The sequence below is a fragment of the Bos taurus genome, chromosome 1 (assembly GCF_002263795.3).
Source record: "Bos taurus isolate L1 Dominette 01449 registration number 42190680 breed Hereford chromosome 1, ARS-UCD2.0, whole genome shotgun sequence".
Lineage (NCBI taxonomy): Eukaryota > Metazoa > Chordata > Mammalia > Artiodactyla > Bovidae > Bos > Bos taurus.
Genome location: NC_037328.1, coordinates 125771967 through 125794530, shown reverse-complemented (window position 1 = coordinate 125794530; position 22564 = coordinate 125771967). Strand labels below are relative to the sequence as shown.

Genomic DNA, 22564 nt, shown 5'->3' with positions numbered 1-22564 from the left:
AGTGAAAAGACAGCTGGAAGTGAGCCCTCATCAGACTCTGATGCTACTGGTGCCTTGACCTTGGACTTCCCAGCCTCTAGAACTGCAAGAAATAAATTCCTGTTGTTTATAAGCCACCCAAATTATAGTATTTTGTTTTAGCAGCCCAGACAGACTGAGACATACAGTAAAGGGCAATATTAGTTCCTCTTTTGCCATAGGACATGTTAAGCACCTGATACCATTCAATCATCCAGGATCATGTGGCCTAGCCCCTATGGCCAGGAAGAGAATAAAAACCCTTTGGGCTTCCAAGAATGGATCACAGATGGATGCTCTGGTTGTTTGCCCTTCCTACCAGGGAGAGATGGGAAGAACAGTCTCTTCACCACCCCTCCCCCCACCCATACCTTTAAAATCTTGCATAGAAATTGAATTGCCCAGCAGAACAGCTCTGAGGAGCCCTCCCATCCCCTAGACCCACACACCACTTTGAGCCACAAAGATGGCCAGCTGGTTCTGGATCTTTCCATACTTCTTTTTAGAGACTTCTTGGATCAGTCCCCTGTGGGTTACAAATATTTTTTCGTTACTCCTTACTTCCCATATGATAACCCTTCCCTCACCTGCATGTTCCCTTATCCCCACACTATTCCACACATTTAAAATCTGACCCTTCCATGCCTTGATGTCTTCCACCTTGCCCTTTGGAGCTCTGTCTTTATCAGACATAAATTCTCATCTTTTCCCCTGAATGTTCCCTTTACCTTCTCACTCTAACTAAAACCGGGCTCCCCCTGGGGACTCTGTCTCTTTTGCAGTCCTCTCAAGGAGACACTTTGATTTCATACCCCATGGATCTGAAAGCCTGGAAAAAGGGTAAGTCTCTTCTTTACCCCCCTTTACTGCTTCTAATTAATCATGGCTCTTGCTTCCAACTTCAAAGACCCTTTGAAGCGCAGCATCAGATGTTACCACCTGCTACCCCACCTTGCTGCTGTCATTAACTGACCTCAGTCCTGGGTGCCTCCAGCACCGGCTTTGCTGTCTTTATCTCTCCTGCTGATGATAACAACAGTGACAGTATTTATCCAGTGCTCTTTTTTCTCCTGGAACTCTTTTAAGCTCTCTAAAAGTATTATTTTATTTGAATCCTGTAAAACTATGAGAGGAATACTATCGTCATCTTCATTCTATAGATGAGTAAGCTGGGACACAGAGAGAAATCTATTTTGCCTAAGATCACACGCAGTTAGTGACAGAGTCAGGGCTGGAAGTACAGCTGGGCTCCAGAGCAAACACCCTTAAACAGTGTAGTAAGCTGTTTCCCTGTTAACATTCCTGGCAACCTTAATGTCTCCGCAGACACTCAACACTCTGGCCATTCTGATCCTTCCTCTCCTTGGTTCCCCTGTCCTACCACGGGTACTCACTCCTGAGGTCTTTGCTGCGGTTACAACAGCATTATCTCCAAATGTGGATTTTAAGTTCTTCCCTCTCTGGTGTCAGCTCCTGTTTTTCCAATCCTCTTTTGCATTTTTTAGAATTTTCTTTCTGTATTTGGTTGCACCAGGCCTTAGTCACAGCACTTGGAATCTTCAGTTGCATCACGTGAGCTATTAGTTGTGGCACGTGGGGTCTAGTTCCCCAACCAGGGATAGAACCTGGGACCCCTGCCCTGGGAGCTTGGAGTCTTAGCTACTGGACCACTAGGGAAGTCCCTCCAACTTTCTATTGTAGTAATCCCACTTCAGAAATTCCTCTGACTCATGGAAGCCTCAAATCCAACAACTTTATTGACCCTATTATTCCACTTATAGTAACATCCCTCGAAATCCTCCTTTCCTTTCAGTGGAGTTGGCAGCAAACTGGGGGAACACTTTCTGATTCTGTTAGGTAATGCCGTGTAAGAAATCACCCCAGAGCTTAGTGGTTCAAAACAACAAGCATTTTATTTGCTCACAATCCTGAGGGTCAGAAATTTGAGCAGGGCTTGACTGGATGGTTCTTCTGCTCACAGTGGCATCAGCTGGAATCTCTCATGAGGTTGTAGTCAAATGGTAACTGAGATTGGAGTGTCCCTCATGGCTTCCGTCTCAGGTCTGGAACCTTGGTGGTGATGGTAGGATAATTCTCTCCGTCTCTGTCAATTCATGCTGCGCTGAAGGTGTCCACCTTGGACTTCTTTACACAACAGTTGGAATCTCAAGAGTGAATATCCTAATTAGCAAAGCTAGAAGCTGCAGAAGTCACACAGCATCAGAAGTTACACAGCGTCACTTCTGCTGCTTTCCATTACTTGTAACAAAACATATGGTGAACTCAGATCCAGAGGGAGCAGAAATAAACTTGATCTCTGAGGGGCAAGATTACAGTGCAAAAGAGCACGTGGAAAGGGTGGGGGAGGATTGTTGATGCTATCTTTGGACACAATTTAATTATGACACAGCATTACAATTTCTCCTTTGGAAGGGTTTGTATTGATACCTCTTGTATCCTCTCTCCCTTTCTTCTTGCATGGTAATATTCCTGAGCTGGTCAAGCCCACCCATCAACTGACTCCATGTCTGCACCTGAATATCTGAATGTTTCTGAAGAAAGATCACACAACCTTCTAACTATTCTCACTTTTTTATTATTATCATGAGTCTCAAATCATCTCTGAAGACTTCTAGACAATCTCAACACAGTTTCCTGATATTCACCCTCCCACCCTCCAGCAAGACCATTTCACACCTCTTCTCCTTCCTTAAATCTCCAACATCATTCTATTCCTCTAGCCCACCCTGGGGTTAGCATCACCTTACAATTTTGATGTGCAATCAGATGACAAGTACCTCATTTTCCTACCATCACATCCATCAGTTTATAAGAATTGTAACTCACAGTCCTTGCTTTCCATTCTGTTGAAGTGGAGACAGAATCCCTGATCCCATCCAAAGCAAACCCTTCCACTTGTGCCTGTTCCATCCTTTTTCACCTCATTACATACTTCTTTCCTGTATCTCTCCTTCCTGTCTCTAACATCAACTTCTTGATCTCTGGGGATGCCTTCTTGTCTCTATTTGTACTCTCTCTTGGTGATCACAAATAATCTCTTGGTCTTAATACAGTCCATCCTCTGATGAATCCTAAATTCTATCTCTAGCTAGGGCTTGTATATCCTGTTGCCTACTTGAATGTCTAATAGGGGTTTCAAAATTAGCTGTACAGAATAATGGGTTTAACCCCTTCCTCCCAGTCTCAACTGCTGTTCCTCAACTTCCCACTGGGGCAAAGGCCATCACCATTCATTCTATTTCTCATGATAAACATCCCACAGTCCTAATAGATTCCTTAATTTTCTCTATCCATTCATCCATCCATCAATCCATCCATGAGTCCTTCCACTGTACTTTCAAATATTTTGAATTTGCCTGCTTTACCATTTCCACTGCTATCACCTCAGCTGAAGCCACAATAACATCTTGTAGTTGCTCACCCTGCCTTCATTTTTCAACTTACTTTATTACCAGTTGAGTAAAGGCATCACTGCGTGGTTAAAATTTACGGCATCAGACTGCCTGGTTCAAATGACAACTTAATTAAAATGACAGGCAACTTATTAAGGAGCTTCCTGGGTGGCTCGGTGGCAAAGAATCTGCCTGCCAATGCAGGAGACTCAAGAGACACGGATTCGATCCCCGGCCCTATAGAAGGAAATGGTGACCAGCTCCAGTATTCTTGCCTGGATAAAGAATCCCATGGACAGAGGAGCCTGGTGGGCTACAGTGCATGGGGGTCACAAAGAGTCAGACACAAACGACTGAGCATTCATGCATAACAACTTATTAAGGTGAATATCAGGCCATTTTACTCTTTTTCTTAAATCCCTTTAATGATTTTGCATTGCGATGGAACAAAATCAAATGGTTGATCATGGCTGAAAAGGCTCCTGCCAAATTTCTAAACTTACCTCCTATACTCAGCCTCCCCTCTACCCACTCATTCCAACTGGCCTTTCTAGCCTGAGAACATTCTCTTTCCAGTCCCAGCCCTTTGAATGTGATACTTCTTCAGACATCTGTGTGGCTGCTCTGAGGGCATCATTCACAATTCAGTTCAACTCACCTCCTCCTAGAGATCTTCTTTGTTTACAGTAAATAAAGGAGATTTCACGTGGCCCCTTGTAGACTCTGTATCACATTACTCCATTTTCTTCTTAGCATCACTGTCTAAAATGTGCATATTCATAAAATTCCATGTTTACTGTTACTCTTCCTCACCAGAGTGTTAGTTTTTTGAGAGCAAGGACTTTCTCTTGTGATTATAGACAAGGAGTGACACAGAGGATGTACCTGTAAATATTTCTTAACTAACTGGAAAAAAGTGAAAAGTGAAAGTGTTAGTTGCTCAGTCGTCTCTGACTGTTTGTGACCCTATGGATGCAGCCTGCCAGGCTCCTCTGTCCATGGAATTCTTCAAGCAAGAATACTGGAGTGGGTTCCCTTCTCCAGGGGGATCTTCCTGACCCAAGTATTGAAGCCAGGTCTTTCACATTGCAGGCAGACTTTTCACGGTCTGAGCCAGCCACCAGAGCAATGGACTAATTCTTTTTCATTTATTGAATTATATGAGTAATTCAAGCACATGAGAAAATTTTTAAATAGCATCAAGGCATAAAACAAGTAAAATTATCCTGCCTGTGCTCAGGACCTCGCTCCCTCTCCCCATTCCCTGTTTATCCCCACCTCTGCCCGCTCCCCATCTGGGTCTCACTCTCAAGAAGTAAGTTGGTTTTGAAGTTTGATATTATTGTTCAGTGAGTGAGTGAGTGAATGAAGTCGCTCAGTCATGTCCGACTCTTTGCGACCCCGTGGACCGTAGCCCACCAGGCTCCTTTGTCCATGGGATTCTCCAGGCAAGAATACTGGAGTGGGTTGCCATTTCCTTCTCCATATTGTTCAGTAGCTCAGTCATATTCAACTCTTTGCGACCCCGTAGACTGCAGCATGCCAGGCTTCCCTGTCCTTCACTATCTTCTGGAATTGGCTTAAACTCATGTCCATTGAATTGGTGATGCCATCCAACCATCTCATCTTCTGTCATCTTCTCCGCCTGCCTTCAATCTTTCCTAGCATCAGGGTCTTTACAGTGAGTTGGCTCTTTGTATCGGGTGTTTGTGGAGTTTACCATATTACCATCACTTCACCCCTCTTTGTCCATTTTAAAAAGTTGCATTATTGTTTAAAACGTCTTCCTTTAGTTACCTTTTAAACCATAAATAGTACATGTAAACTGCTACTTCTTGACTCCCCATTATGGAAGAAGAGGAAATTTACACCAACACTTCCTTCTTCTTTTATCTGGCCCCTCCCCTCTCAGCTTCAGTCATTACTTTTACATGATCAAGGTTTATTACATTTATATTCTGATCTGCAACTATAATTAAGTCTTCTGTGCTTTGACGATAGGTTAGTTTCTTAAAATCGAATACTATTAAATGGCAATTGCAAACGATGATTATGTAAATATTATTCAGTGTAGAACCAAGTAGTTTGATTAGACTTGTAGAGAAGGAAAAATAATCCCAAATCACCAAACCCATGGCACTCAAAGGAGAAAAATCCAGTCTTCAAGGTCAAATTAATTCTGTTTTCCACTCCATACTCCTTTACTTGCTAAAGTCACCCTGTGGTTTAATTTGCTTTGACATATGATTTTTTTGACCATTTGTTTTTTCTTTCCCCAAATCTCTATTTGCCTCTTTTTTTCTTGTTGATATGCAAATTCTAACAATAAAATAAAATCTTTTTAGTGAAGTTACTGAGGGTTCATGCACTAAATATTTTGCATGTATTATTTCATTAAATATCCACAACAATCCCATGAAGTAGAAATTGTTTTTATACTCATTTTTGAAGCAAGAAAACTGAACCAAAGAGAATTTAAGTAACTTCTCAAGGTCACACACATAGTTTGTAATTTGAACCAAGCAGTCTAATTTTGGAAACTGAGACTTTAATCACTTTGTGATGTCTTTGCCTGATTAGTAAGCATATGAAATTTCTTAATTGCATTATTATTGAAGTAAATCTATTTTTTTCTAAATTGAGGATGTTTTGTGTGAGGGTTTCTGACTTCCTGCTTCAATTTAAACTTTCAAGTTTATTACTGCTGCATAGTGGTAATACTATGTCAGTAATACAGTTTATTACTATCATCTTGACATTGTATTGAAATTCTGGTTTGGTCCATGTCTTTCTCTTTTACAAGTTTTTGTTGGTGTTCAACCACAAGTAAGTTTTTCAGAATGGGTAAGTGGAAAGTAAAATTTCTGAGTCTTTGTTTATTTAAGTTCTTGCATTATATTGCCCTCACACTTGATTTTGGGTGGCTGTAAATATAGGTTGGAAATAACCTATGAGAACTTTGCCAGTGTTGCTCTGCTATCTTCCAGCATCTAGTAGAGTCGGTGATGCCAATTCTTTTGTAGATATTTTCTTCCCTCTGGAAGTTTTTATCTTTGATGCTTCAAAATTTCCTAAGAATATGTTTAAGTGTGGGTATTTTTGCTCAGTAATTGGTATATCCCAGACCTCTGTTTGTACACTGGGAAATTTTCATCTATGATTTATTTGATGACTTTCTTCCTTCCTGTTCTTTTTTCCTCCCCTTTCCTTCTGGAGTTCCTGCTGGACTGGTGTTGTAATTCTCAGAGTGAATTTAGTTCTACCATATTGCTTTAGTTTTTTTCTTTCTGTCCTTTATAAACCTCTCCTTCTTTCTTTCTAATCTACAATCTAGCCTGACTTTGTCTTCTAGTCCTCCTATGATTTTTCTTTTGACAATTATATAATTCCCAAAAGGTTGTAGTTGTCTCTGCACACATTCAAGTGTCCTTTTTGATTTTGATAGATGTGGCGTCTTCTTTAATCTGTCCATGCATCCTTGATAATCAGTTGCTCTGTTTGCCATAGAATTTCTCTCATGTTGTTTATTTCCTCATCTGTTTGTTGAGCTTTGACTGCTTGTTGCTATTTGTAATGAGAGGACTAGATTTTCTACTATGGGACATTAGTGTAAGTTTCTTCTGGAGCTGAGTAAATCTGTTCCTACAGCAGATCCCACCACCCTTCCCTTTCAGAAAGATATCTCAGCTACTCATACTCCGGGGGCAGCTCACACTGCTTGCTCTTCTTATATAACCCTTTGTATTTTTATCCAAGTGAAGCCAGAATAAAGTGAGTCTTGTGGGAAGGCTTAAGGGAAAAAGACATTATAAAAAGTCAATGTGTGGCTTGCAGGATAGATGTGAAGAAGGGAAGTCTGTCTTTAAGTGGTGGTTCGGGCATGGGTTAGTATTTAATGTGGTTGATTGTGTACAAGGCCACCCTAAAGGGTTTTTTGTTGTTGTTTCTAAAGAAAAATTTTTAGAGCAGTTCAAGGTTCATAGCAAAATCGAAGGTAAGTTACAGAGGTCTCCCACATATCCCCTCTCTCCTTATATATGTAGCAGCCCTCCACCCCCCACTATCCACATCTCCCACCAGACTGGTACATTTTTTACAACTGATGAATTTACACTGACACATCATTATCACCTGAAGTCCATAGTTTACATTATGGTTTGCTCTTTGTGGTGTACAGTCTACAGGTCTGGACAAATGTCTGAATTATTCTAATATCACGTAGAGTGTTTTCTCTGCCCTAAAAATCTTCTGTGCTCCACATATTCATCACTCCCTCTTTTCAATGTGCGTGCACACTCAGTCGTGTCCTACTCTTTTTGACCTCATGGACTGCAGCATGCCAGGCTCCTCTGTCCATGGAATTTTCCAGGCAAGAATACTGGTGTGGGTTGCCATTTCCTCCTCCAGGGGATCTTCCCAACCCACGTCTCCTGAGTCCCTGCATTGGCAAGTAGATTCTTTACCACCAAGCCTCCTAGGAAAGCTCTGGCAAATACTGATCTTTTCATTGTCTCTATAGTTTTGCATTTCCCAGAATGTTATATTTTTGGAATCATATATTATGGAGCCATTCCAGATTGGCTTCTTTTACTTAGTAATATACATTTAAGTTTCCTCCATAGCTCTTCATGGCTTGACAGCTCATTCTTTTTTAGGGCTGAATAATATTCCTTGTCTGCATATACTGTAGTTTATTTATACATTCACCTATTGAAGGACATCTTGCTTTCTTCCATTTATAGGATTTTTGATGATGGTGAGTTTTTTCTCTCCCTCTTAAAACTCAGTGGTCAGGAGAGTGGTCAGGAGATTAAAACCATCTCCTCCAATCCCTGGGCATCTACAAAGTCACTGGCCAGCCACAACCATTAGCAGCATGGCACACCTCCTGGACTCAAGAATAGAAAGCAATGTTTAAATCTATATTGTCTAGAGAAGGGGCTGGGTATGCTACCTGGGACCAGCTCTGGTCTCTTCCTAACTTGGTATTTTGTGTTATTTTACTAATAACATTTTTTATCTTGTGATATAAGATCACTGTGAAAAACTTGAAAAATTCAGAATTTAAAATATTAAATTATCACACAATATTCTATCAACTAGAGAAAAGGTTACAATTTAGATGTATATCTTTCCAGCTTTTCGAGAAGAAATAGGTAGCATATAGTGTGTATGGACAGGGAGGCCTGGCGTGTTGCAATTCATGGGGTCGCAAAGAGCCGGACACAACTGAGTGACTGAACTGAACTGAACTGAGTGTGTATAGTTTTTATTTGTCTTTAGAAAAATTTATAGCTCATGTCTTTAAATATTCTTCAAAATATGATTACTGATGTTGCATCATATTTACTATATAGCTACAGTACCATTTATTTGACTATTTTATACTTTTGATTTTTGGAACATTTCTAGTTTTTGTACTATAAATCATACTATGAGAAACATCCTCATTCATAAAGCCCCCACCTCCTTCTGCCCCCCCACCTCTTATTCCTGGATTAATTCTTAGAATGGCAGATAAGACCACAGTGTTTCAATACATTTTAAAGTTTATGATACATGCTGCCAAATTGTCCATTTGTTGAGGTTGTATCAAGGAATACATTTTGTTGTTGTTGTTATTGTGTAAGAATTCCCTTTTGACTGAACTAACATCTACACTTGATATTATCTTTAAAAAAAGAGTAGGAGAAAAGATTTTCTATCCACATGACAAGAGAACATGTTTTTCAATGTTTTTCTTTTGTGTTTTTTATTCTTTATTCTTATGGAGACTAAGTGAAGTCGCTCAGTCATGTCCGACTCTTTGTGACCCCCTGGACTGCAGCATGCAAAGCTTCCCTGTCCACCACCAACCCCCAGAGCTTGCACAAACTCATGTTCATTGAGTCAGTGATGCCATCCAACCATCTCATCCTCTGTCATTCCCTTCTCCTGCCTTCAATCTTTCCCAGCATCAGGATATTTTCCAATGAGTCAGTTCTTTGTATCAGGTGGCCAAAGTATTGGAGCTTCAGCTTCAGCATCAGTCCTTCCAATGAACATTCAGGGTTGATTTTCTCTAGGATTGAAATGGTTTGATCCCCTTGCAGTCCAAGGGACTCTCAACAGAGTCTTCTCCAACACCACAATTCAAAAGCATCAATTCTTCCGCACTCAGCTTTCTTTATGGTCCAACTCTCATATCCATACATGACTACTGGAAAACCTATAGCTTTAACTAGACGGACTTTTGTCAGCAAAGTAATGTCTCTGCTTTTTAATATGCTGTCTAGATTGGTCATAACTTTTCTTCCAAGGAGTGCTGCTGCTGCTGCTAAGTTACTTCAGTTGTGTCCGACTCTGTGCGACCCCATAGACGGCAGCCCACCAGGCTCCCCCGGTCCCTGGATTCTCCAGGCAAGAACACTGGAGTGGGTTGCCATCTCCTTCTCCAATGCATGAAAGTGAAAAGTGAAAGTGAAGTCGCTCAGTCCTGTCCGACTCTTCTCGACCCTGTGGACTGCAGCCTACCAGGCTCCTCTGCCCATGGGATTTTCCAGGTAAGAGTACTGGAGTGGGTTGCCATTGCCTTCTCCGTTTCCAAGGAGTAAGTGTCTTTTAATTTCATGGCTGCAGTCACCATCTGCAGTGATTTTGGAGCCCAAGAAAATAAAGTCTGTCACTGTTTCCACTGTTTCCCCATCCATTTGCTATGAAGTGATGGGACTGGATGCTATGCTCTTAATTTTTTGAATGTAGAGTTTTAAGCCAGCTTTTTCACTCTCCTTTTTCACTTTCATCTAGAGGCTCTTCAGTTCCTCTTCACTTCCTGCTGGAAGGGTGGTGTCATCTGCATATCTGAGGTTATTGCTATGGAGATATGGATATTATCTGAGGTTATTGATATTGAAACTAAATATTTGTCTATCTATCCTATTTGCACGTCTTCTTTTGTAATTTTTCTTGCTCATGTCTTTTTGCCATTTTTCTATTGATATGTCTCTCTTTTATTATATGTGACTTTTATGGATTAAGAATTCTCTCCATGGCTTCCCTGGTAGCTCAGTGGTTAAGAATGTGCCTGCAAATGCAGGAGATACGAGTTTGATCCCTGATCATGGAGCAGCTAAGCCCATGTGCCACAAGTATTGAGCCTGTGCTCTAGAGCCCAGAAGGCACAACTGTTGAACCCATGTGCTGCAACTGCTGAAGCCTGCACACTTCTAAGCCCCAATATATTAAGCCTGCAAATTAATTTCAAGACAAGTAGCATCTTTTCAGGCTTCGCAGGTGGCTCAGTGGTTAAAGAATCTGCCTGCAATGCAGGAGGCACCGGTTGGATCCTTGGGTTAGGAAGATCCCCTGGAGAAGGGCGTGGCAACCCACTCCAGTATTCTTGCCTGGAGAATTCCAAGGACAGAGGAGCCTGGCAGGTTACAGTCCATAGGGTCACGAAGAGTCGGACGTGACTGAAAGTGATTGAGCACACATATATAGCATCTTTCACTATCTAGGCTTCTTTTTCCAACATGGTTTATTTTCCTGTGTACTCAAATAGCTAACTTGCTATATATTCAGTAAAATATCTACAACATAATATCTTTGATAAACCTATAAAATCATGCAGAAGTGTGATTCGACCCAAGCAGTCCTGAACCAGCAATCAGGAAATGGATCCTTGCTCCAGCTCTGTCACCAATTGACCGTATGAACTTGAATGGTGAGCATTTTTAGGTCTCAGTGTTTTCACCTGTAAAGTGAGGAAGATTTGATGAAGACTTCTCTAAGACCTCTCCAGCAACAGCAGTGCATAACTGCATGAATCGTGTTGCAAAATTTGTACAGCAAGTGGTCCCTTCCAGGAAGAGAATGTTAACTCTAGCTCCCAGCACTGGCGTCCACGGGCACGCACAGAACTGTGATTGAACGCATCCACCTACTGCTCCTTAGATGAAAGTCAGTAAGAAACAGAAGAACTGTGCGCACTATGGAATTAGTTTCATTTCTTACCTTTTCTAGCGCTCAGTGCTGTGATAAAGACAAATTTAAAACCACCCCATCATGCCATTGTTGCCGTTCTGAAGCAGGGGTGAGATGTGAGCTTTCAGTGGGAGGAGGTGGGCCTCATGTTGGAGGCATGGAGCCGTGGGCACTGTTACCATTTTGCAAAGCTCCAGGGAAGCGAAACAAAAGAAATGGAGCTGCTTTGAAGGTCCCTGCCAAACTTTTCTTAAGAGCAACAGGATTAGAAGGAAAATGAGGCTTCTAAGAGCATGACCAAGCATTTAATACCCCCTTGGAACTCACAAAACAAAAACACAATCATCTTCACTTCACCATTAAAAAGAAAACACGAAGGACAGTGGCTTTGCTTGATCTCATTAATTGGATTATAAAGCTTCGATGGAAATTCTGTTGCAAAGAAGTGACCAAAGCTTTATGGCCAGGACAAAATAACTCAGAGCAAAGCATTGGGTCCACCCAAGACCTTTCATCCCTGGAAAAATGGGGCTTAATTTCTACATCATAAATGGTTTGAATCTGCACAACTTTTCTTATTGCTTTTGAAAGCAATTCAGTTTCAAGAACAAAGGAAGCTTGACGCAGTTTGGTGATGGCCATTAATAGCTCTCATTTAGATGGATATTTTGGCAAGCTGTTTTTTTTTTTTTTTCCCATTGTCACACAGAAAAATGAACTGGTGATGCCTAAGCAAGCAGGAGAAGAGTTTAATATATTGGCAGATAAAAACACAGCACATACTGAAGGAATGTATTATGGACATAAGCCATAAAAATGTTTTCAATTTCTTTTGGTGCTAAGCTACATCATAAGAAACTAGTCAATTTCTGGAGAGTCACTTGAGGCAATTTGCATATAGAATGTTTATTGCAGGATGGCAGCTGTGACTGAATAAACGCTGCCAGTCCTTGTGCATGTTGCCTCTCGTCTCTGTCCAGGCTACCAGCATCTGGAAGTTGTGGCCATGCTGCATTAAGAAAAATGATTCAAGGGATTAAGATACACTGTTAAATCTTTCCCACAAAGTTTATATCATTTTGACTTAATTTGCAGCTAATTGATGTAGTCCTGTTTGAGGTTTCTCGGAGTCCTCTTAAGGGACTCTTTCAACATCAAGAGAAATAAATGCTTTCTCCCAACTCCAGAACCTTCCTTTTCTTTTCCTTCGTTCTGTTTTTTAAAAGAATAAATTCACCCCGTCTGTACACACCGAGATCCTGTCCCATTTCATTGTGCAAAACAGCTTACTGTGAAGCCTTCTTTACAACTGGATTCTGGGGAAGCTTTTAATTACGCACTAAGGGGAGGGGGATTCATGTGCATGAAAGAATGATGAAAATGCTATGAAAAGTGACAAGGAGTAAAAGAGAGGATAATATGTCAAATTAGAAAGGCAAACAGACACATTTCTTTGACCTCATTCTAGATGGAAGAAAGAGGGAGTATTTACAAACCACCCTGCAAACAGAAGGTTTCTTTTCCCTGGGAGCCCTGGGAAAGGATGGGGGCGGGGGAGTGCAGAGCCAGCCCACAGGTTGCAGCTCCTGTGAATTTCCTGGTCCAGATAGAGTGAGAGCAGTAGACCAGCTCTGCTTTCGCTTCCGGTTGCCTTTGAGGTCTGGTCCTGATGCTGAGCAGGCTGAGAGCTCCGCCTCTTTCCTGACTGCCTTCCACAGGCTCCCAGTGTTTCTCAAGAGCAAATGTCACCAACTGAGGTTGGTCTTCCACTTCTTGCAGGTCTAAATCAGTTCTCTCAGCTGTATTTGCTCAGGGCATCCTGGGGGTTTCCTTCCTGGCTCCCATGCCATCTGTAAGTATGCACTGACTTGCGTGCTTACTGGTTTTCCTGTCCTGACTGTACCTCCCTGCCAGGGCTCTGCTGTGGCTCCCCAGCACCTGGAACAAGTGCCCAGTGCATCCTTGGTGACAGATTAGCGAACTTCTTGGTTTTCTGAGGAAGAATCATCGCCACTCCCATCTCTGCCTTGCCCCAGCAGAATTCTACAACAGCTTGATTTCCATCTGTCTCCATTTTACTTTCTCACTCCCCTCCTCTGTCCTTCCCTCCTTCCCCTATTCATTTGTAACAACTTTATTGGTTTCCTTGTTTTTTTCTCCCATGTTGCTCTAGAAGGAAACAGATGGGTAGAGGATTTCAGATGAATACTGAATATCACATCCCCATTGATGAGATCATTTCAGACTTTTCTAAAATTACTCTTCACGGTTGCATGGCCAGGGAGAAAATATCCCTGGGTTTTTGAGAGTGGGGGGTGCTGCTGCCAGATTTAAATTGTTATTAAAGAGACAAAGACTCACCAGGGTAAAGCTTCTGGAAAGTTTTCTTTAGCCATAGAGTATATTCAGTAAATAGCATTTACCTGGAGGTATGCTGGGCGAGAACTCCTTCCGTGTGTGTGTGTGTGTGTGTGTGTGTGGTTACTTGTCATTGTGTCTAAATGTCATATCTGGGAGAAATTATCTTCCTTTAGGCATTTCCAATAGCATCTGCCTTGGGACTGCCAATAGAAGATTACTCAGCCCCAGAAAGAATATTTTAATGGCTCATATAAATAGAATTAATGGGCTTTCTTGATGGCTCAGTGGTAAAGAACTCACCTGCCAATGCAGGAGATTTGCGTTCGATCCCTGGGTCAGGAAGATCCCCTGGAGAAGAAAAGGGCAACCCACTCCAGTATTCTTGCTTGAGAAGTCCCATGCACAGAGGAGCCTGGTGGGCTACAGTCCATGGGGTTGGAAAAGAATCAGACATGATGTAGTGACTAAACAACAATTAATAGCATATGATTGTTTTCTCCTCCCTTTAAAAAATGTGGTCACATGTGTCAGATAGGCAATGCCATGCCTTGAGTATATGAAAGACATTCCAGGTATTATTGTCTGCTTCTTAATTTGATTATCACAACCCTTACTCTCCAGAAAATGAAGTGGATGTGGGCTTGGCTCCTTCAGAGAAGCAATCTCAACTTTGTCAGCACTAAGCCTGTCTTGTTGTTGAGCCCATCTCTAGCACTGATACTATGAGCTGAGTTGTGAGATTCAAAGATCAAGTGGAGCCTGCCACGGTACTTGGGAGCTAAATCCCCTCTCTTCCCAGTGATGTCCATAGCAATTTGACTCTAGGTCAGCCACCTCTCTCTCTCACCTTCATCTCAGCTTAAGAAGGGCTGCCCTGGTGCAAAACTGCAGTGAGTCTCGACATTTAAGTGCAGACAGGGAGATCTGTTGGTTACCTAGCAACGTGGCAACAGAAGCATCCTTGTGCTATTTAGTTTTTCAAGTAATGAAATGATAGTCGCAACATTTTGCATTTAAACAGCACAGTCTCCACAGATCTGACAGTCTGTTGTAAATAGAGAAAAGGAGCCACAAGAACCCACTCTCCAGGGATGGCTAGCTCCATTTTACAGGTGGCTAAGCTAGAGCAAACACAGTAAAATGAACTTGGGCTCATTTTACATGAGTGGCAGAACTAGCTAGGAAGCATGCAGAACTTCCAACCAATGGAAAAGGCTAAAGAAAAGAATCTGTAAACCAGCTCATTTTTTCTCATTAAACTTTTCAACTCCTAGGGAGTAGAGAATGTGTTCTTCATATATTTTGAAAAGTACTTGCCTGACTGATTGCTAAATTATAGATGAAGTCGGTGGGTAGGTGGTCTGTCTTGCAACCTCAAGGCTGAAAAGAAAATCCACTCTAGCAAGGTTTGCAAAATGTTGTTAGTTTTCTAAAATTGCAGTTATTCTGGGATTGTTTTTTGAAAATGAAATTCATTTCTGATCCGAAGGTTGTTACTGTTACTTGTCCCTGCTTTTTTTTTTTTTTTTTGCTAACAGTACTGGCTTTAAAAAATTGGTCCTTTTTTTTTTTTTTTTTTTCTGATACTCTTTCCATTGAGAGAGAGAGTTTTTTTAATCTCTCCTTGAGTCTGGGTGGGCTTATGACTGATTCAACCCATAGACTACTGTGGAAATTGTGCTAGATGGCTTCCTAGGCTGATTCATAAAAGGTGATACAGCTTCCCCCCTGTTCATTGAAACATTCACGTTGGGAGCCCAATGAAAGAAGTCCAGCTATTATGAGCCCACGATGCTGTGAGGAAACCCAAGTCACTCTGTGGGGCTATGCATAGGCATTTTGGTTAACCATCCCAGCTGAGCTCAGCCTTTAAGTCATTCCCACCCAGGAACCAGATTATTTGAGTGAAGAAAACTTCAGATAATTATGCTGATTCCCCTCCACCCCACTACTCCACACATTCCCATGGTCACATCAGAAACCCCAGACATTGCAAAACATAATAGTCATTCTTTCTGTACCTTTCTAAATTATCTGTAAGAATGATGAGCAGTTTTGATACCTACCCACACCTTCAGCTGAGAGCCTTGGTTGACGAGTTCTTTGCTTGTGTGTTTCAAAGCATTGTTTATGCCATGTGCTGCCTTGATCCTGGTTATCCCGAAGAATACCCACTTCTCACATTTCAGCTGGCTGAGCTGGGTTGGAATTCAATCCGGCTGGCTTGCCAGGTAGCCCTTCAGTCCTGACTGAGGTCTTTGGGATGCTGCTGTCAAGTATAGAAAAGAAAAACAAGTCACATCTACCCAGCTGTGACCGACGGACTCCTGAGAACGGCAGCTGTGTAGACCCTGTGTCCTGAGTGATGGGCCATGGCCGCTCAACTGTGTAGTCTCACGTCCAGAAATGCACAGTTCAGTCCTTTCTTTATGTGTGTGCATTTGCATTTGCTCACTGAGGCATTTCCGTGGTGCTCAGGATAGTGCATTGTTTTTAAAGGGGAATTTTTGGTTTCAATGCTTCTTGCAGACTTGCAGAGGAAACCTGCTGAATCACCACAGGTGGCCAAATGCTGGGGCCAGAGCTGACATCTGATGGGGTTTGTGATTGAGAGGCCGTCAACAGTGCCAGCCTCAGGCATCTGTGAAGGGATAAGGAGGTCTTATTAGGAAGGAGTGTTGCCTTCTGGGACCCTACTTGTCATCCTAGTGGTGGTTGTTTAGTCACTAACTTGTGTCTGACTCTTTTGTGACCCCATGGGCTGTAGCCCTCTAAGTTCCTCTGTCAATGGGATTTCCCAGGCAAGACTACTGGAGTGGGTTGCCATTTCCTCCTCCAGAGGATCTTTCTAACCCAAGGATTGAACCCAAGTCTCATGCATTGAAGGTGGATTCTTTACTGTCTGAGTCACCTTTTTTGGTTACAGAGAAAATACCTGGGCTGTTAGATACACCTAGGTTTGAAGCCAAACTTGCCATCTAGATACTGTTTGATCTTGGGTCCCTGAGTCTGCTCTTCCCCATCCCCACCCCCATGGAAATGAAAATAATGCTTAAATCAGGGTTGCTGGAAGGATTAAATGAGCTCATTGCATGGCACAGGGCTCAATAAAATGTCCTCTCTGAAAATATAAGTGCCATATCAAGGATTTCTGTAATACAATGAGTGCTTATCAGTGAGTGCTCACTCATCACTAAATGATAATTAAAGCAAGGATTGGCAGGAACTAAGTGGAGAGGGTCAAAGGGGAGAGAGAGAATCTGGTCGAAATGGGTAAGAACACCAAAGACACTGATTTTCTCACCTCACAGCTTACCCAGATGTCTGGCCTTTTACGGAAAACTAGTATACATAGAGTTGGCCAAAAAGTTTTTGGGGTTTTTCTATAAGATCTTAAGGAAAAATCCTAATGAAACTTTTGACCAACCATATATGTGTGTGTATATATATATATACTCACCACACACATTATATACATGTAATATATATAATGTATATATGTTAAATATATATTTTAATCACTTCTAAGGTATATATACATAATACGTATAGTATATAAGTATACTATGCATATTATGTATATATATGTATTATGTATATACATTTAATATATATTTTAAAATCAATTCTGAGGTACACTTTAAATATCTAAGGTACACTTTTTAATATCTCTGAATTTTGAATTCATTTGACAATTTATGGCCTTATAATTACAATTTTATATGACATATGAATATGAACATATTTCATAATTGTGGCATCTTAGTTTTGATGAATATAGTAACACTTTTATTAACAACAATGGTTCATTAGGATCTCTTAGAACTGTACCGTCCAAAACTGTAGCCAAAACTGTGAATTTTGAGCACTTGAAGTGTGGCTGGTACAAATGATGATGTGCAGTAGCACGAAAAAGTCACCAGAGGCTGGAAACTTCTATATGAAAATAAATAATGCTAAAATATCTCCTTAATACTTTTTTGTTGATTATGTGTTGAAAATGTTAATACTTTGGCTATATTGGATTAAGTAGACTGTATTATTAAAGTTGATTTCATCTTTTTATTTTTCAAGGTCACTAGAAACTGTTAATTTCCACATGCAGACAACTTTTCTTTTCTCCTGGAAGTGTTGTTTTAGAACAAAGGTCTTGGAAGCCATCTGCTGTGACCACCCTGTAGAAATGGATACACTTCAGTACTAAATTTGGTTCAAATGTTGAGACTGATTAAGCCACATCTCAAGAGGGGACGAAAAACTTTGCTAGTCACATAATGAGGCACTCTGGGGAGAGCAGCGTCAGTCCTGGGTGGTTCCAAAAATAGCCTGAGAGCTGAGGAATGGGAGACTGGTTGTGGTTTTTGAAGCCATTTGGGGATAGAACTGGGTTCCCATGTGCTGGCAGAAGCTTGAGTGACTTGAAAGTCCTTGGAGGGAACATCTGGGATTTCTTTTCAGCTTTTCCAGATGTGGGGCAGAAGGGGAAGAGGGAAAGGGAAAGTTAAAAGCTGTCAATTCCAGGACTTCCCTGGTGGCGCTGTGGATAAGAATCCACCTGCCAATGTAGGGGACGTGAGTTCAATCCCTGATCCGGGAAGATCCCACATGCTAAGGAGCAACTAACCCCATGTGCCACAGTTATTGAAGCCTGTGCTCTAGAGCCCACATGCTGCAACTACTGAAGCCCATGGGCCTAGAGCCTGTGCTCCACAGCAAGAGAAGCCACCGCTGTGAGGAGCCACCGCCGTGAGGAGCCACCGCCGCGAGGAGCCACCGCCGCAAGGAGCGCACGCACCACTATGAAGAGTAGCCCCCACGAACCACAACGAGAGAAACCCAGCACAGCCATAAATAAATAAATAAATATTTTAAAAAAAGATATAAGGCTAAAAGAAAACCAAACTGCCAATTCCAACTGCTGATCATAAAAAAGCCAGACTTCTTATTACATGATCTAATCTTGTGCCTTCATTTTACCAAGGAGCACCCAGACACAGAAAGGGGAGGTGACTTGCCTAAGGTCTTCAGCCAGCTAGTGGCAGTGCTGGGGTTGGGATCGAGGCCCCTGGAGATCAGAGATTTTTCCTCTCCTTCACAGCGCTTTGGGGAAAGTTTCCTTGGAGAACAAGGAAATTCTTTCTCCAGGGGACAATAGTCTCCATGTTTTGTGGATCTGTTGGGAAGAAGGAGTGCTGAAGGATGGTAGTCAGGCTTGGCATCAACCACACATCCTGCTCACCACCCCCCGGCTACCCTGTCCCCCCTACTAGGGCAACTCCAGGCCAACTTGGCTGATATTTGATGACGAGCTGGTTCAGGAAAGGGACTTAAAAAGTAAGTAAAACTCAACATAAAATCAAAAGGAAATCAAGAGTTGAAAACAAAGCAAAACAGAAAACCCCAAAACACAAACAAATCCGTGAGAATAGAGTGGGCACTGTGTGCTCACTTTTTTGGACGTCAAAGTGGCTTTGAGTCAGGTCAGCAGGAAGCTCTCACACCTACATTCTACATGAGGATTAAAAACTTCCGTGACAGGTTATGAGTCCAAGGACAGGAAGTTCCCATTGCAGGTGCAGAGCTAAAATGCTTTACAGAGGAAAGGGAATAAGCTCATTGGGGTTTGTTTGAATACATCCAGGAGACTCATTTTAAGTGCGCAGTGTGCATTTTGGAAACTTGAGTATTTAGGAGACAGTGCTTTTAAGCCAGAGTACTTAAAAACAGGGAACCGGTTTTCAAATCTGAATCTTTGCCTGGATCTTGGCTTCTCTGAAGTGTCAGTAGTTTTGCATTTTCTATTTATTGTATCATACAAAAATCATTCTGAATTTGTGTTGATTTTTCTGGTTTTCTTCCACCCTGGGGAGTCAAGCAAGCTTATCAGTGGAAATGACTTTGGATAGAGTCACCAACAATAACCAATTCCAGCTGACATTTGCTGGGATGCTGGCACACTCTCTGCTGCCTTCCAGGAAGAGCAAAGGATGGAAGGGGTTGACTGAGAGGCAGATAAAAAGCTCCTCCTGGATCACAGCCAACCAAGAGAATTCCATCGGTGTTTGCGTGTAGAGTCAGCTCACAATTGTCTGGCAAATGGGAATGACAGACAGAAAGAGGTAGAAGTCGTGGATGATATCCAATTACTTATATTTAGCTTTGAACTGCCTTTCATTGGGTTGTGCTTTTTAAAATTTTTTATTTTATTTATTTGGCTGTGCAGGACTTGGTTGCAGCAAGCAGGATTTCCATTGTGGCGAGTGGTCTTGGTTGCTCCATGGCATGTGGGATCTTAGTCCCCAAACAGGGATCAGTCCTGTGTTCCCTGCACTGCAAGATGGACTCAACCACTGCTTCACCAGGCATGTCCCTTGAGTGGTGTCTTTTAAATATAGAGAATGAATTTTGTGGTTACAGCAAAACCAATATATATCAAATTATACATTCTATGCCAACCCTGGGGACACGACTCGTTATATTGTCTCTATTGATTTTATTATTTACTATCTGAAGGGCTTTTTATGTTTGGAGAGGAATACTTGCTACTACCTATCTTTCCTTTCATGCTCAATTTATGAACTTTTTGGATTTTATAAAACAATAACCATTAGAAGTGATTAAATAATTAACATTCTAAATACGTGTGTGTGTGCATGCTCCAGTCATGTTTGACTATTTTGTGACCCCATGGACTATAGCTCACCAGGCTCCTCTTTCCATGGAATTTTCCAGGCAAGAATACTGGAGTGGTTTGCCATTTCCTCCTGATTCTAAAGAGTTGCATGCTATTTGATACAACTAATACATCAAAATTGATGAATTTGAGAAGATATCCCCCCCTGAAACTTAGAAATTTATTTGATTAAATGCTTTCACACAGTAAATCTTCACAGGTCCTTGTATTAGGATTCTCCTAAATGCTCTAAACATCCAAGAGGTAGATAAAACACAGAGAATATCACAATGATCGCAGGCCTGTTTTTCTACTTACAGTATTGATTTCAGTGTTTTCTACCCAAATCTGTATCTTCATTTTCACTTGTGTTCTTATACCTTCCCAAGGTAACAATAACTTCATCAGACCAACTTAGAGGGCAGGCTCTGGGATGGACCATTGGTTCTTGGTCTGGATACAGGACCTGTTTTTTAAGTTCAAGATGATTTAAACCAGAACCCTGGTCAATGGCTCTGGCTGGTCCACTTTTTAACTGTTCATCTTGCTAGTCATGAGATTTTAGGTTCATGATGTTTTTAGGCTTCCGATATTTGTTGTCTTTCTCACTGCCCTGCCATCATTGTTTACTGACCAGATCTTTAAGTCTTATTAAAACATAGTTATGCTTTCCTAGAATCTCATTTTTATTAATAAGTGCATTTACAAGATCAGGTTTGTGTAGTGAGTTCTCTTTAGGCTGTGTGGTGGATGCTGTGATATGCTTTCCAGCTCCTCCCTTAGGAACTGGGGAACACATTCCTCAGCAGGTAGGTGTGTTGCCTGTTGATGGCTCAGCAGAAACTGTCCTTGGACAAAGGGAGGTCGGTGCAGAGGTACAAAGGTTGATCCCCTTGCTTCAATATTGAAAATCTTCGATATAGGAGCTATTCTAGTTCCACAGCTCCCCATGGATTGGTTTAGGTCTTCCTGCCTTGAATCACAATTCAAATACCCACCCCACCCCCTCTCTCACCTCACACCATTCTGCTTTCCTTACTTGCTTATAGGAGTTGTTTCCAATAAGACACCCTAATCAACCTCAATTTCAGAGTCTTTTTCCAGGAAGCTCACCTACAAAGGTTGGTATCAGACATAGTCCTAGCAAGTGGAATCCAAAAGAAAGGATTCTGGGGGCTTCCCTGTGGTCTAGTGGTTAAGAATCCACCTTCCGATGCAGGGGTCATAGGTTCAATCCCTGGTTGGGGAACTAAGATCCTACATGTCCTGGGGCAACACAGCCTGTGCCCTGCAATTTCTGAGCCTGCACGCTGGAGCCCCCATGCTCTCTGGCACTGCCACTAGAGAGAAGCCTGTGTGCCGCAACAGAAGATCCCAGATGCCACAACTAAGATCGGATGAGAATAAATAAATATTTTAAAAAAGAACTGCCCAAAAGAAAAACACGATTTTGGAGCTGGATCACTTGCTAGGTGGCAAGGAGGACCCCATCACTGCTAGTAGCCCCCTATTATGTGGTGCAGTTGCTGGTGGGGAAGTGGGATGGGATACTGGTGGAAGGGAATTCACTAGCAGTTGCAATAGCTCAGCAGTCAAGCGGTTCAGGGAAAGCAAATATTCTTTTAGGATTATAGAATTGAATAGTGGGTGGTTGGAGATATCAAGGCACTGAAAGCAGGAAAGGCTTAGGGTGATTCATCACCCATTTCAGATGAAGGGTGAAAAGCAGAGGGCCTCCTTGGCAGCATATGGAAAGATTCTCACTTCCTGTAGCCAAAGGGCAGAAAACACTCAGCATCATCAAATCTAAGACCTAATTTTAAGAGTGATGGTGATCCAGAAGAGGTTGAATTCTTAAACATGGCATGACAGCTACCTTGGGGTCCTGATGAGAAAGGTGGGACTCTGCGACTTGGAATGGGGTCACCTGGGTTGATGTAATTAGATTCTTAATCTCCAGAATCTCCTGAGTCTCTGAGCCTATAGACACGGTCAAAGTCCTCACTATTAAAGACTAATGTGGCCCCTTTCTTGAAGACAAGGAGGAAGTCTCTGCCTTGAAAAGCAACATACCCCAGCCACTCCCAGGATCTATTTCTACCTCTTCTTTAGACCAATAGCTAGAGTTAGGTCACAG

The 22564-nt window shown here is 41.9% G+C and overlaps 1 long non-coding RNA gene across 1 annotated transcript; it reads right to left on the bottom strand.

Annotated features, from left to right (window-relative positions):
• Positions 1-1905: 1905 nt before the first annotated feature.
• Positions 1906-16260, bottom strand: LOC112447746 (uncharacterized). Its single transcript, XR_009495433.1, has 3 exons — positions 15821-16260; positions 14055-14174; positions 1906-11163 (listed from the first exon to the last, which is right to left on the bottom strand). It is a non-coding gene; the product is annotated as an uncharacterized lncRNA (long non-coding RNA).
• Positions 16261-22564: the final 6304 nt, after the last annotated feature.